We start from the raw sequence: 14,826 nt of genomic DNA, 5'->3' as shown, positions 1-14,826 counted from the left end.
TTGTCTTATATACTCGCACTTGGGTGAGGTGATATGTTGCAACAGTTTTGGATGAGGTGAACAAACTTTTGACTAACACAAGACAGAACACGGAACAATGGGTATTAATTGGATAAATGAGAGGGAAGAATGGAAGTAACGGCAAAGGGCCAATTGGCCCATACTTCCTCTTGATGCTTCTATATTGGAGCCGAGTCTTCAAGTGGGTAGAATATAGTTGTGCATTAATATGCTGTTGATTGCTGGTGTTGACTTTTTGATGTGTAGTGCCTCGCAGATGTCGAGCCGCCTTTTATCGATGATTTCTGTGTTGTTTGTTAAGACTTCTCTGGTGATGGTATGGTTGTGGGAAGAGATTATATGTTTCCTGATGGAGCCCTGTTGCTTATGCATTGTTAATTACCTGGAAAGAGATGTTGTTGTCTTGCCTATATACATCTACGAGGCACTACACATCAAAAAGTCAACACCAGCATTCAACAGCCAATTAATGCACAACTATATTCAACCCATTTCAAGACTCGGTACCAATATAGAAGCATCAAGAGGAAGTATGGGCCAATAGGCCCTTTGCCGTTACTTCCATTCTTCCCTCTCATTTATCCAATTACAAGATAATTTTGTACTGCTGCACAATGACAGCCCCTTTCAAAGCTGGAGAAATTGCTGACCTGGAGAGCGTGCAGAGATCCTTTACTGCTAGAATCCACTCAGTAAAACATCTAAACTATTGGGACCGACTAAAGAGCCTAAATCTGTACTCCCTTGAGCGCAGGCGGGAGAGATACATAATAATTTACACGTGGAAAATATTAGAGGGGCTGGTCCCAAACCTGCACACAGAAATAACATCACATGAGACCAGAAGACATAGCAGGATGTGCAGAATACCCCCGTTGAAAAGCAGAGGTGCAACAGGTACTCTGAGAGAGAACTCTATCAATATCAGAGGCCCGAGACTGTTCAACACGCTTCCGCTACTCATAAGGGACATAACTGGCCGACCCCTCACAGTGTTCAAGAGAGAACTGGATAAGCACCTCCAAAGGATACCTGATCAACCAGGCTGTGACTCATACGTCAGGCTGCAAGCAGCCGCGTCCAACAGCCTGGTTGATCAGTCCTGCAACCAGGAGGCCTGGTCGACGACTAGGCCACGTGGAAGCTAAGCCCCGGAAGCACCTCAAGGCAAGGTAAGGTATCCTATTAATGCCCATTGTTCTGTGTTCTGTCTTGTGTTGGTCAAAAGTTTGATCACCTCATCCAAAACTGTTGCAACATATCACCTCACCCAAGTGCGAGTATATAAGACAAGCTGTTTAGTGTTAGCATAAGTAAAACTTTGTTTAGTGTTTTCAGGTTACAGTTGTGTGTGTGTAAACTAAAGTCTATGAAAATGTAATAAGTTATCACGAAACGCGTTCAAACATCGCGTCAGACTAGAAATAAAAATGAATTTTGGAGAACTGATTTTTCAATTACCATCGACAGTAAAAAGAAAGATAAGAAATATTGAGAAAATTCGTGTTAGAATTGTTAATCTTACTTTTTCGGTCATATTTAACAACATATGTTTACAAGAAAGACTGCTACCAAAATATACGAATAATATATATATATATATATATATATATATATATATATATATATATTGTTGATGTACCTAGTAGCCAGAATGCAGTACTCGGCCTACTATACAAGGACCGATTTGCCTAATAAGCCAAGTTTTCCTGAATTTATGTATTTTTTTTATTTTTTTCTTATGAAATGATAAATCTATCCATTTCATTATATATGAGTTAAGTTCTCTTAATTTGAGCTAAAATTAATGTAGATATATGACCGAACCTAACCATCCCTACCTAACCTAACCTGAACTAACATAACTAAGTCCATAATTTATGGTCTTAACATAATATAAGAATATTATTTAAAATAGACCAATTGGAAAGAATTGATTGAAAATAAAGAAAATCACTCGGCCTATTAGGCAAATCGGGCCTTGCATAGTAGGCCGAGAAGTTTAATAAATAAAAAGAAATAAGCCAAGTTTTCATGAATTAATGTTTTTTCGACTACCTAACCTACCTAACCTAACCTAACCTAACTTTTTCGGCTGCCTAACCTAACCTAACCTATAAAGATAGGTTAGGTAGGGTTGGTTAGGTTCGGCCATATATCTACGTTAATTTTAACTCCAATAAAAAGCAATTGACCTCATACATAATGAAATGGGTAGCTTTATCATTTCATATGAAAAAAAATAGAGAAAATATATTAATTCAGGAAAATTTGGCTATATATATATATATATATATATATATATATATATATATATATATATATATATATATGTCGTACCTAGTGGCCAGAACGCACTTCTCGACCTACTATGCAAGGCCCGATATGCCTAATAGGCCGAGTGATTTTCTTTATTTTCAATCAATTCTTTCCAATTGGTCTATTTTAAATAACATTTTATATTATGTTAAGACCATAAATTATGGACTTATGTTAGTTCAGGTTAGGTTAGGTAGGAATGGTTAGGTTCGGTCATATATCTACATTAATTTTAACTCAAATTAAGAGAACTTAACTCTTATATAATGAAATGGATAGATTTATCATTTCATAAGGAAAAAATAAAAAAAATACATAAATTCAGGAAAACTTGGCTTATTAGGCAAATCGGTCCTTGCATAGTAGGCCGAGTACTGCATTCTGGCTACTAGGTACAACATCAACAATATATATATATATATATATATATATATATATATATATATATATATATATATATATATATATATATATATATATATATATATATAAACTTTAGACACAAACACCCACCAGGGGACTTGAACCCTGGCCATCAAGATGGCAGGTACGCACTTATACCCACTACACCATACTCAGAGCCCTTAAAAGAACTGGGAATTCTGGGGTATTTAACTCCCAGACAACCCATCTTCTTCCAGGCAATGGTACAGTGAGGGGTATTTGACGTTTTCTATCAAGCCCTGTTATATGTGGGAGAACACGTAGTCCGTGCTTAATGCACACACTTAAACGCGCAAGTTAGAAGTATAGAAACTTTAGACACAAACACCCACCAGGGAACTTGAACCCTGGCCATTTGTGTCTAAAGTTTCTATACTTCTTACTTGCGTGTTTAAGCAAGTGTGTGCAAGTGTTTAGAGGCACAATTTAGTTCACCTAAGAGCTGGATTTGAAAATATTGAAAGAAATCAGCTAGTGACTGAGTTAACGCAGAAATTTCCAGAAAATTGGGGTTTGAAACACTGAAATTCCATTCTTGAAACTTTTGACTGTAAAGTGTAAGTATTGTAAAGTATAATTATTGTAAACATTAATTATTGTAAAGTATAATTGTAAAGACTACAAGTATTATTATAGGAGTCACCTTAGTGACGAAACAAGTGTTGTCTGCTTCACACCGACTACCACACGCACGCCTCATATAATCAGCCATGGTTGGTGCGGCATTGTTCTCATTATTTCAAGAATTATCTTAAGTATTTTGCTCTCTTTCTCCACGGGGAAAACTGTAAAATACAAAACGTAAATAAATTATAATATGCTGCTTAAAATTTAATTGAGAAAGATATAATTTTACAGAGAAATGTTGGTCATTTGTGCACACGCTCTGAGGACTCTTGACCCGACGGAGCTCAGTGGTAAAACGCAGGTATTCGTGTCCGTAGAGTTGACGTGCTAGACAATGATGCTTGCGGGCAGGAAGCACCTCGGGGTCCATGGCCCCAAGCCTGCTCCCGGAAATAGCAAGCATGGGGCACTGACATTCTCATACAAAAACAAGGAATGTTGGTTGACTGGGATTAAAGAAACTTTAAAAGTGTTTCATAATAGTTATCAAATATATTGATAACTAAACCAGCAGAGTCAACGCCAAATAGCATTAATATTGAGAGTGAAGCAATACGAACAGAAACATGTAGCCGAGTTCATGTTCCTGGTGAAAATAATTGGCGGGTTGACGGAGGCGTCTTTAAAATAGCCAAGTTACCCTGCCAGACCCCCCCCCCAACCACCCCTTGTCTAACGATACACCGGGGGGGGGGGCTCCACACCCACCTGCATCAACCATTCACTTTTCATCTCGTCGCTAACATTTGCTGCAATCACGGATGTAAATAACTATACACAAAGACTACTGTACTGGCGGCTGACGAGCCAAAAAAACTATTACAGGCAAGCGCCTACATCCATGTTCATCCAGACCTTGTGGTCAGCTGTGTGTGGGTGAGTTATCCAGACCTTGTGGTCAGCTGTGTGTGGGTGAGTTATCCAGACCTTGTGGTCAGCTGTGTGGGTGAGTTATCCAGACCTTGTGGTCAGCTGTGTGTGGGTGAGTTATCCAGACCTTGTGGTCAGCTGTGTGGGTGCTTCCACACTGCAGTCTACACGAAGGAAACAAACATACGAATGTGCCTCAGTGCCAATAGTGACTGCCCAGACAGATACAAGAGGAATGTTGTCAACGCTTATGTCGACCGTGCTCTCAGCCACAGCTCAGGATGGAAGCAAGTCGAAGAAGAACTCTGTAGGGTAAGGCAGGTCCTAGTCAACAACAGCTTCTCCAATGGTTTCGTTGAAGACATCATAAAAAGGAAGGTGAAATGCCATGCAACCTCTGAAGAGACAACTAACACAACACCTGTACCTCCTATTAGACCATTTTACAGGAACTTCTTTTCCACAGCTCATAAAATGGAGGAAAGGGTCCTGAAAGATATTGTTAATAGAAACGTTATCCCTACAGACAAAAATCAGAAGATACAACTGACGATTTACTATAAAACCAAAAAAACAGCCAATCTACTCATGAGAAACTCTCCAGACACAAAGCAGAACGCTTTAAAAGAGACCAACGTCGTCTATGCCTTCAAATGCCCACTTGGAGACTGTAAGCCTCAAAGAACTCAGTATATAGGCAAGACAACAAGATCTCTTTCCGGCCGATTAACGATGCATAAGCAACAGGGCTCCATTAAGGAACATATAATGTCTTCCCAAAACCAGACCATCACCAGAGAAATCTTAGCGAACAACACAGAAATCATCGATAGATACAGCGATAGCAGGCGGCTTGACATCTGCGAGGCACTGCACATCAAGAAGTCAACACTAGCAATCAACAGCCAATTAATGCACAGCTATGTTCTACCCACTTCAAGACTCCGCTCCAATATAGAAGCATCAAGAAATATGGGCCAATAGGCACTTTGCAGTTACTTCCATCCTTACCTTCAATTTACCCAATTAATACCCATTGTTTCGTGTTCTGTCCTGTGTTGAAAGTTTTGTTCACCTCATCCAAAACTGTTGTAACATATCACCCCACCCAAAATGCGGGTATAAAATGAAAGCTGTTTAAATCATAGCGCAGTAAGAACTCTGTTTAGTGTTTGCAGGTTATAGTTGTGTGTGTGTAAACTAAAAGTCTTTGAAAATGTAATAAGTTATTACGAAACGCGTTCAAGTGTCGCGTCAGACTAGAAATAAAAATGAATTTTGGAGAATTGATTTTTCAATTACCATCAACAGTGAAAAGAAATATAAGAAATATTGAGAAAATTCGTGTTAGCATTATTATTCTAACTTTTTGGTCATATTTAATATTATATATATATATATATATATATATATATATATATATATATATATATATATATATATATAAAAGAAATATAAGAAATCTTGAGAAAATTCGTGTTAGAATTATTAATCTTACTTTTTCGGTCATATTTAATATTATAAATATATATATATATATATATATATATATATATATATATATATATATATATATATATATATATATATATATGTATATATATATATATATATATGCAGTCTTTCCTGTAGACATATAATATTAAATATGACCGAAAAAGTAAGATTAATAATTCTAACACGAATTTTCTCAATGTTTCTTATATTTTTCTTCACTGTTGATGGTAACTGAAAAATCAATTCTCCAAAATTAATTTTTATTTCTAGTCTGACGCGACACTTGAGCGCGTTTCGTAAAACTTATTACATTTTCAAAGACTTTAGTTTACACAGACACAACTATAACTGAACAGAGTTTAAACATCTTCGATTTTATACCTGCATTTGGGTGAGGTGATATGTTACAACAGTTTTGGATGAGGTGAAAACAAACTTTCAACACAAGACAGAACACGAAACAATGGGTATAATATTTTGTAAGTTAAAGGGAAGAATGGAAGTAACTGCAAAGGGCCTATTGGCCCATATTTCTTTATGCTTCTATATTGGTGCAGAGTCTTGAAGTGGGTAGAATATAGTTGTGCATTAATTGGCTGTTGATTGCTGGTGTCGACTTCTTAATGTGTAGTGCCTCGCAGATATCTAGCCGCCTGCTATCGCTGTATCTATCGATGATTTTCGTGTTTTTTGTTAAGACTTCTCTGGTGATGGTCTGGTTGTGGGAAGAGATTATATGTTCCTTAATGGAGCCCTGTTGCTTATACATCGTTAATCGCCTGGAAAGAGATGTTGTTGTCTTACATACATACTGAATTCTTTGAGGCTTACAGTCCCCAGGTGGGCATTTGAAGGCATAGACGACATTGGTCTCTTTTAAAGTGTTCTGCTTTGTGTCTGGAGAGTTTCTCATGAGTAGGTTGGCCGTTTTCTTGGTTTTATAGTAGATCGTCAATTGTATCTTCTGATTTTTGTCTGTAGGGATAACGTTTCTATTAACAATATCTTTCAGGACCCTTTCCTCCGTTTTATGAGCTGTGGAAAAGAAGTTCCTGTAAAATAGTCTAATAGGGGATACAGGTGGTGTGTTAGTTGTCTCTTCAGAGGTTGCATGGCGTTTCACCTTCCTTCTTATGATGTCTTCAACGAAATCATTGGTTAAGCTGTTGTTGACTAGTACCTGCCTTACCCTACAGAGTTCTTCATCGACTTGCTTCCATCCTGAGCTGTGGCTGAGAGCACAGTCGACATAAGCGTTAACGACACTCCTCTTGTACATGTCTGGGCAGTCACTGTTGGCATTGAGGCACTTCCCTATGTTTGTTTCCTTAGTGTAGACTGCAGTGTGGAAACCTCCGCTCCTTTCCATGACTGTTACACCTAGAAAGGGCCTTTCCTCCGTTTTATGAGCTGTGGAAAAGAAGTTCCTGTAAAATAGTCTAATAGGGGATACAGGTGTTGTGTTAGTTGTCTCTTCAGAGGTTGCATGGCTTTTCACTTTCCTTCTTATGATGTCTTCGATCCTTCTTATGATGTCTTTCCTTCATAAGAAGGAAAGTGAAAAGCCATGCAACCTCTGAAGAGACAACTAACACAACACCTATACCCCCTATTAGACTATTTTACAGGAACTTCTTTTCCACAGCTCATAAAACGGAGGAAAGGGTCCTGAAAGATATTGTTAATAGAAACGTTATCCCTACAGACAAAAATCAGAGGATACAACTGACGATTTACTATAAAACCAGAAAAACGGCCAGCCTACTCATGAGAAACTCTCCAGACACAAAACAGAACGCTTTAAAAGAGACTAATGTCGTCTATGCCTTCAAATGCCCACTTGGGGACTGTAAGCTCCAAAAAACCCAGTATATAGGCAAGACAACAACATCTCTTTCTAGGCGTTTAACAATGCATAAGCAACAGGGCTCCATTAAGGAACATATAATCTCTTCCCATAACCAAACCATCGCCAGAGAAATCCTAGTAAACAACACAGAAATCATCGATAGATACAGCGATAGCAGGCGGCTTGACGTTTGCGAGGCACTACACATCAAGAAGTCAACACCAGCAATCAACAGCCAATTATTGCACAACTATATTCTACCCACCTCAAGACTCCGCTCCAATATAGAAGCATCAAGAAATATGGACCAATAGGCTTTCTACAAACACTTCTATTCAATACCCATTGTTTCTGTTCTGTCTTGTGTTGATACTTTTAATACCCTATTAATATCCCCTCCTGTTCTGTCTTGTGTTAATGCCACATCACCCTTCCCACCTCACTCAAATGTAGATATAAAATCAGAGATACGTTCTAATCAGTTGTGTATTTGTGAAGTCTTTGAAAATGTAATAAGTTTTACGAAACGCGCCCGTGTCGCGTCAGACTAGAAATAAAAATGAATTTTGGAGAAGTGATTTTTGATTTACCTCCAACAGTGAAGCGTAATGTACGAAAGATTGAGAAAATTCGTGTTAGAATTATTAATCTTACTTTTTCGGTCATATTTAATAATATATGTCTACAGGAAAGACTGCTACCAAAATATACTAATATATATATATATATATATATATATATATATATATATATATATATATATATATATATATATATATATATATATATATATATATATATATAAGGTGTGTGTGTGGTACTAAAGAACGTCGGGAGTGTCAGGCGTGACACAGACGTGATAGAGGAGTGTCAGTGGAGTGAAGGGGGGACTGTTAGGAGCGTGACAGAGGTGTGACAGGAGGCGTGACAGAGGAGTGCCAGGAGGCGTGACAGAGGTGTGACAGGAGACGTGACAGGAGGCGTGACAGAGGAGTGCCAGGAGGCGTGACAGAAGGCGTGACAGAGGAGTGACAGGAGGCGTGACAGAGGTGTGACAGGAGGCGTGACAGGAGGCGTGACAGAGGAGTGACAGGAGGTGTGACAGGAGGCGTGACAGGAGGCGTGACAGAGGTGTGACAGAAGGCGTGACAGAGGTGTGACAGGAGGCGTGACAGAGGTGTGACAGGAGACGTGACAAAGGCGTGACAGAGGAGTGCCAGGAGGCGTGACAGGAGACGTGACAGAGGTGTGACAGGAGGCGTGACAGAGGTGTGAAAGGAGGCGTGACAGAGGAGTGACAGGAGACGTGACAAAGGCATGACAGGGGAGTGACAGGAGGCGTGACAGACGGGTGACAGAGGCGTGACAGGAGGCGTGACAGGAGGAGTGACAGAGGCGTGACAGGAGGCGTGACAGGAGTGACAGAAGAGTGCCAGGAGGCGTGACAGAGGCATGACAGAGGAGTGACAGGAGGCGTGACAGAGGAGTGACAGGAGGCGTGACAGAGGTGTGACAGGAGGTGTGACAGAGGTGTGATAGGAGGCGTGACAGAGGTGTTACAGGAGGCGTGACAGAGGTGTGACAGGAGGCGTAACAGAGGTATGACAGGAGGCGTGACAGAGGTGTGTCAGGAGGCGTGACAGAGGTGTGATAGGAGGCCTGACAGAGGAGTGACAGGAGGCGTGACAGAGGAGTGACAGGAGGCGTGACAGAGGTGTGACAGGAGGCGTAACAGAGGTGTGACAGGAGGCGTGACAGAGGTGTGACAGGAGGCGTGACAGAGGAGTGCCAGGAGGCGTGACAAAGGTGTGACAGGAGGCGTAACAGAGGTGTGACAGGAGGCGTGACAGAGGAGTGCCAGGAGGCGTGACAGAGGTGTGACAGGAGGCGTGACAGGCGTGACAGAGGAGTGACAGGAGGCGTGACAGAGGTGTGACAGGAGGCGTGACAGAGGAGTGCCAGGAGGCGTGACAGAGGTGTGACAGGAGGCGTGACAGAGGTGACAGGAGGCGTGACAGAGGTGTGACAGGAGGCGTGACAGAGGTGTGACAGGAGGCGTGACAGAGGTGTGACAGGAGGCGCGACAGAGGAGTGACAGGAGGCGTGACAGAGGAGTGCCAGGAGGCGTGACAGGAGACGAGACAGAGGTGTGACAGGAGGCGTGACAGAGGAGTGACAGGGGCGTGACAGAGGTGTGACAGAGGAGCGCCAGGAGGTGTGACAGGAGGAGTAACAGAGGCGTGACAGAGGAGTGACAGAGGAGTGCCAGGAGGTGTGACAGGAGGCGTGACAGAGGAGTGACAGAGGCGTGACAGAGGAGTGACAGGAGGCGTGACAGAGGTGTGACAGGAGGCGTGACAGAGGAGTGCCAGGAGGCGTGACAGAGGTGTGACAGGAGGCGTGACAGAGGTGTGACAGGAGGCGTGACAGAGGTGTGACAGGAGGCGTGACAGGTGTGACAGGAGGCGTGACAGAGGTGTGACAGGAGGCGCGACAGAGGAGTGACAGGAGGCGTGACAGAGGAGTGCCAGGAGGCGTGACAGGAGACGAGACAGAGGTGTGACAGGAGACGTGACAGAGGAGTGACAGGGGCGTGACAGAGGTGTGACAGAGGAGCGCCAGGAGGTGTGACAGGAGGAGTAACAGAGGCGTGACAGAGGAGTGACAGAGGAGTGCCAGGAGGTGTGACAGGAGGCGTGACAGAGGAGTGACAGAGGCGTGACAGAGGAGTGACAGGAGGCGTGACAGAGGTGTGACAGGAGGCGTGACAGAGGAGTGCCAGGAGGCGTGACAGAGGTGTGACAGGAGGCGTGACAGAGGTGTGACAGGAGGCGTGACAGAGGTGTGACAGGAGGCGTGACAGGTGTGACAGGAGGCGTGACAGAGGTGTGACAGGAGGCGCGACAGAGGAGTGACAGGAGGCGTGACAGAGGAGTGCCAGGAGGCGTGACAGGAGACGTGACAGAGGTGTGACAGGAGGCGTGACAGAGGAGTGACAGGGGCGTGACAGAGGTGTGACAGAGGAGTGCCAGGAGGTGTGACAGGAGGAGTAACAGAGGCGTGACAGAGGAGTGACAGAGGAGTGCCAGGAGGTGTGACAGGAGGCGTGACAGAGGAGTGACAGAGGCGTGACAGAGGAGTGCCAGGAGGCGTGACAGAGGAGTGACAGGAGGCGTGACAGAGGAGTGCCAGGAGGCGTGACAGAGGAGTGCCAGGAGGCGTGACAGAGGAGTGACAGGAGGCGTGACAGAGGCATGACAGAGGAGTGAAAGGAGGCGTGACAGAGGCACGACAGAGGAGTGACAGGAGACGTGACAGAGGAGTGACAGAGGCGTGACAGGGGAGTGACAGAGGCGTGACAGGGGAGTGACAGAGGCGTGACAGGGGAGTGACAGAGGCGTGACAGGGGAGTGACAGAGGAGTGACAGGAGGCGTGACAGAGGAGTGCCAGGAGGTGTGACAGAGGAGTGACAGGAGGCGTGACAGAGGCGTGACAGAGGAGTGACAGAGGAGTGCCAGAAGGCGTGACAGAGGAGTCCCAGGAGGCGTGACAGGGGAGTGACAGAGGCGTGACAGGAGTGACACGAGGCGTGAGTGACAGAGGAGTGACAGGAGACGTGCCAGTAGGGTGACAGGAGACGTGCCAGTAGAGTGACATAGGCGTGAGTGACAGACAGGGGTACTCACGTCACTGCTGTGGTCGCTCCAGGAAGATGGGACAGCAGAAGAAGGCGAAGGCAGAGGCCAGGCACAGCGCCGCCATGGTGAAGAACTGCAATGATGCAAGTGTTGATCACTGTCTCAACACTCATCACCCTCACTCATCACAGTCACTCATCACCCTCTCTCATCACAGTCACTAACACTCATCACCCTCACTCATCACAGTCACTATCACTCATCACAGTCACTCATCACCCTCACTCATCACAGTCACTAACACTCATCACAGTCACTAACACTCATCACAGTCACTCATCACAGTCACTAACACTCATCACAGTCACTCATCACAGTCACTAACACTCATCACAGTCACTCATCACAGTCACTCATCACAGTCACTAACACTCATCACAGTCACTCATCACAGTCACTAACACTCATCACAGTCACTCATCACAGTCACTAACACTCATCACAGTCACTAACACTCATCACAGTCACCAACACTCATCACAGTCACTAACACTCATCACAGTCACTCATCACAGTCACTAACACTCATCACAGTCACTAACACTCATCACAGTCACTCATCACAGTCACTAACACTCATCACAGTCACCAACACTCATCAAAGTCACTAACACTCATCACAGTCACCAACACTCATCACAGTCACTAACACTCATCACAGTCACTAACACTCATCACAGTCACTAACACTCATCACAGTCACTAACACTCATCACAGTCACTAACACTCATCACAGTCACTAACACTCATCACAGTCACTAACACTCATCACAGTCACTCATCACAGTCACTAACACTCATCACAGTCACTAACACTCATCACAGTCACTAACACTCATCACAGTCACTAACACTCATCACAGTCACTCATCACAGTCACCAACACTCATCACAGTCACTAACACTCATCACAGTCACTAACACTCATCACAGTCACTAACACTCATCACAGTCACCAACACTCATCACAGTCACCAAAACTCATCACAGTCACTAACACTCATCACAGTCACCAACACTCATCACAGTCACTAACACTCATCACAGTCACTAACACTCATTACAGTCACCAACACTCATCACAGTCACTAACACTCATCACAGTCACCAACACTCATCACAGTCACTCATCACAGTTACTAACACTCATCACAGTCACTAACACTCATCACAGTCACTCATCACAGTCACTAACACTCATCACAGTCACTAACACTCATCACTGTCACCAACACTCATCACAGTCACTAACACTCATCACAGTCACTAACACTCATCACAGTCACTAACACTCATCACAGTCACTCATCACAGTCACTAACACTCATCACAGTCACTAACACTCATCACCGTCATAGCCGCCGCGGGAGTCTGTAGGAGACACGCGATTAGTGAGGTCCGCGGAAATTCGTCAATTTCTCGGGACATTGAAGGAGTATAGAGGCTAGATCATAGTATTTGGCCTCTCGCAGTGTGTAGCTAGCAGGGTGCAACATAGCATAGTCATATCGCTAGCGATAGTGCGAAGATTTGGCGAAGAAACGAAAAGTGGAGCTAGGGCATCACCGGTGCATGTAAGTGTGTGACCTGACCGGGTGGGACGACCCGCCGTGGAGCTACCTGATTGTGCTGCGAGTGGTGACTGTGATCAGTGGTACAGTGAATTAGTGAACTGTCACATAACGATACAGTGACTGACTCCAGAGCTTTGTGTAGACAGAGAAGAAGACCTCATCAATCTACCAGCATTTAGTGAATCACCTAGTGGGAGACAACGAAGGATAAACATCGTCATCATACATCGCCCTGCCCTTACTCATCTGGTTGTGTGAGCGGGAGGCAGTCTGGTATGTACCCCTCTCTGGTCAATTAATCAGGTGTACAGATTGAGGTAAAAGATTATCAAATTCTCGTTCAGGATATCAAATATATTTAAAAATCTCAGAGTGGCTCATTTAGGCAGAGGTAACGCATAAGGGATATCTTGACACAAACAAGCACGCCCGCCCACGTACGTATACACGCACACAAGTGTGCACACGCTAAAACAGACACACACACACGTGCACGCACACACACACGTGCACGCGCACACACACACACAATTGTTCAGTCAGGGGAAAAGGCATTAACACCTGGGATAGACCTTACTATCCCCCCCCCCCTCTTGACCCCACCACCTGACCTGACCTGACTTAGTCGCCATCTCCGCCCCCCCCCCACCCCCAGTCCCCCGCATCGCCCATACACACACTCTTCCCCTCCCCACTCTCCCTCTCTCCCACTCCCTCTCTCCCACTCCCACTATCTCTCTCTCCTGCTCTCTCTCTCCTGCTCTCTCTCTCTCTCTCTCTCTCTCTCTCTCTCTCTCTCTCTCTCTCTCTCTCTCTCTCTCTCTCTCTCTCTCTCTCTCTCTCTCTCCCTCTCTCTCTCTCTCTCTCCCTCCCTCCCTCCCCCTCTCCCTCCCTCTCTTTCCTTCCCCCTCCCTCCCCCTCCCTCTCTTTCCTTCCCCCTCCCTCTCTGCCCACACACACACACACACACCTCCCCCCCTCTCTCCCTTACCTGCTCTCTCCCTCACCCGCTCTCTTCCTCATCCACTCTCTCCCTCTCCTCTCCTCTCCCTCCCGCCTCTCTCTCCATCTCCTCCCCCCCCTCCCCTTCTACCTTCTTCTCACTTCAGTGGAAGGGTCGGATCCCCCCCCACCCACCCATTTATCTCTCCCTTTATCACTCCCTTTCTCTCTCTCTCTCTCTCTCTCTCTCTCTCTCTCTCTCTCTCTCTCTCTCTCTCTCTCTCTCTCTCTCCCTCTCTCTCTCTCTCCCTCCCCCATCCCAACAGGGTCAAGATGGCAGCCAGAGGTCCCAGGGAGCAGGAAAGAGCCAAGGTGACGAGATGAAGGAAATGTTCGCCCAGTTTCTGGAGGACATCAAGAGTGAGATGCAAGAAATGATGCAGGAAATGAAGAACGAAATAAGCAACCTGAAAAGAGAGCTGACAGCAGCAAAGGAGGAGATTAGAACCCTCAAAGAGAATGGTATCGAGGCTGAGAGTCAGAAAACCACCCAGGGAGAAGGTGGTAATAGTTTTCTGGATGAGAATGCCACAATAAAAGCAACATTTGCGGAAATACTAAAAAAAAATAACTCTGAAGTAATGACTGCAGTGATGGAGGTGGCCATGAAAGCAGCCACCTCGCAGGAGGCGGCACGTTCCACTAGCCAACTGCTGGAAAGGAAAAGATCAGTGGTTGCTGTGGGTATTAGGGAACAGGAAGGAACCAATAGGACAGAGTGGAATGACAAGGACAAAGCAGCAGTGAATGAAGTACTAAAGGCACTAGACATGGAAGGGGCCGAGCATAGCATTGAGAAGGTTTTCAGGCTAGGCCGGTACAACAAAGACCGAGACCGAATGATAAAGATAGTGTTTGCAAACGAGAACACAAAGGAGAGGATCCTATCAAGGAAGAGCTCCCTGAAAAACGTGGGAAAATTA

General features: G+C 44.6%; 1 long non-coding RNA gene across 1 annotated transcript in view; it reads right to left on the bottom strand.

Annotated features, from left to right (window-relative positions):
- The window catches only part of LOC123764813 (uncharacterized), a 108,183-nt gene that overhangs the window by 17,303 nt on the left and 76,054 nt on the right, over window positions 1–14,826 (bottom strand). The window contains exon 2 of the long non-coding RNA XR_011222357.1: window positions 11,315–11,399. This is a non-coding gene — a long non-coding RNA (uncharacterized lncRNA). The remainder of the gene's footprint in view (window positions 1–11,314; window positions 11,400–14,826) is intronic.

This window comes from Procambarus clarkii, chromosome 48, assembly GCF_040958095.1.
Source record: "Procambarus clarkii isolate CNS0578487 chromosome 48, FALCON_Pclarkii_2.0, whole genome shotgun sequence".
Taxonomy (NCBI): domain Eukaryota; kingdom Metazoa; phylum Arthropoda; class Malacostraca; order Decapoda; family Cambaridae; genus Procambarus; species Procambarus clarkii.
The sequence above is the reverse complement of the archived record's forward strand: the minus strand, read 5'-3'. Positions and strand labels throughout refer to the sequence as shown.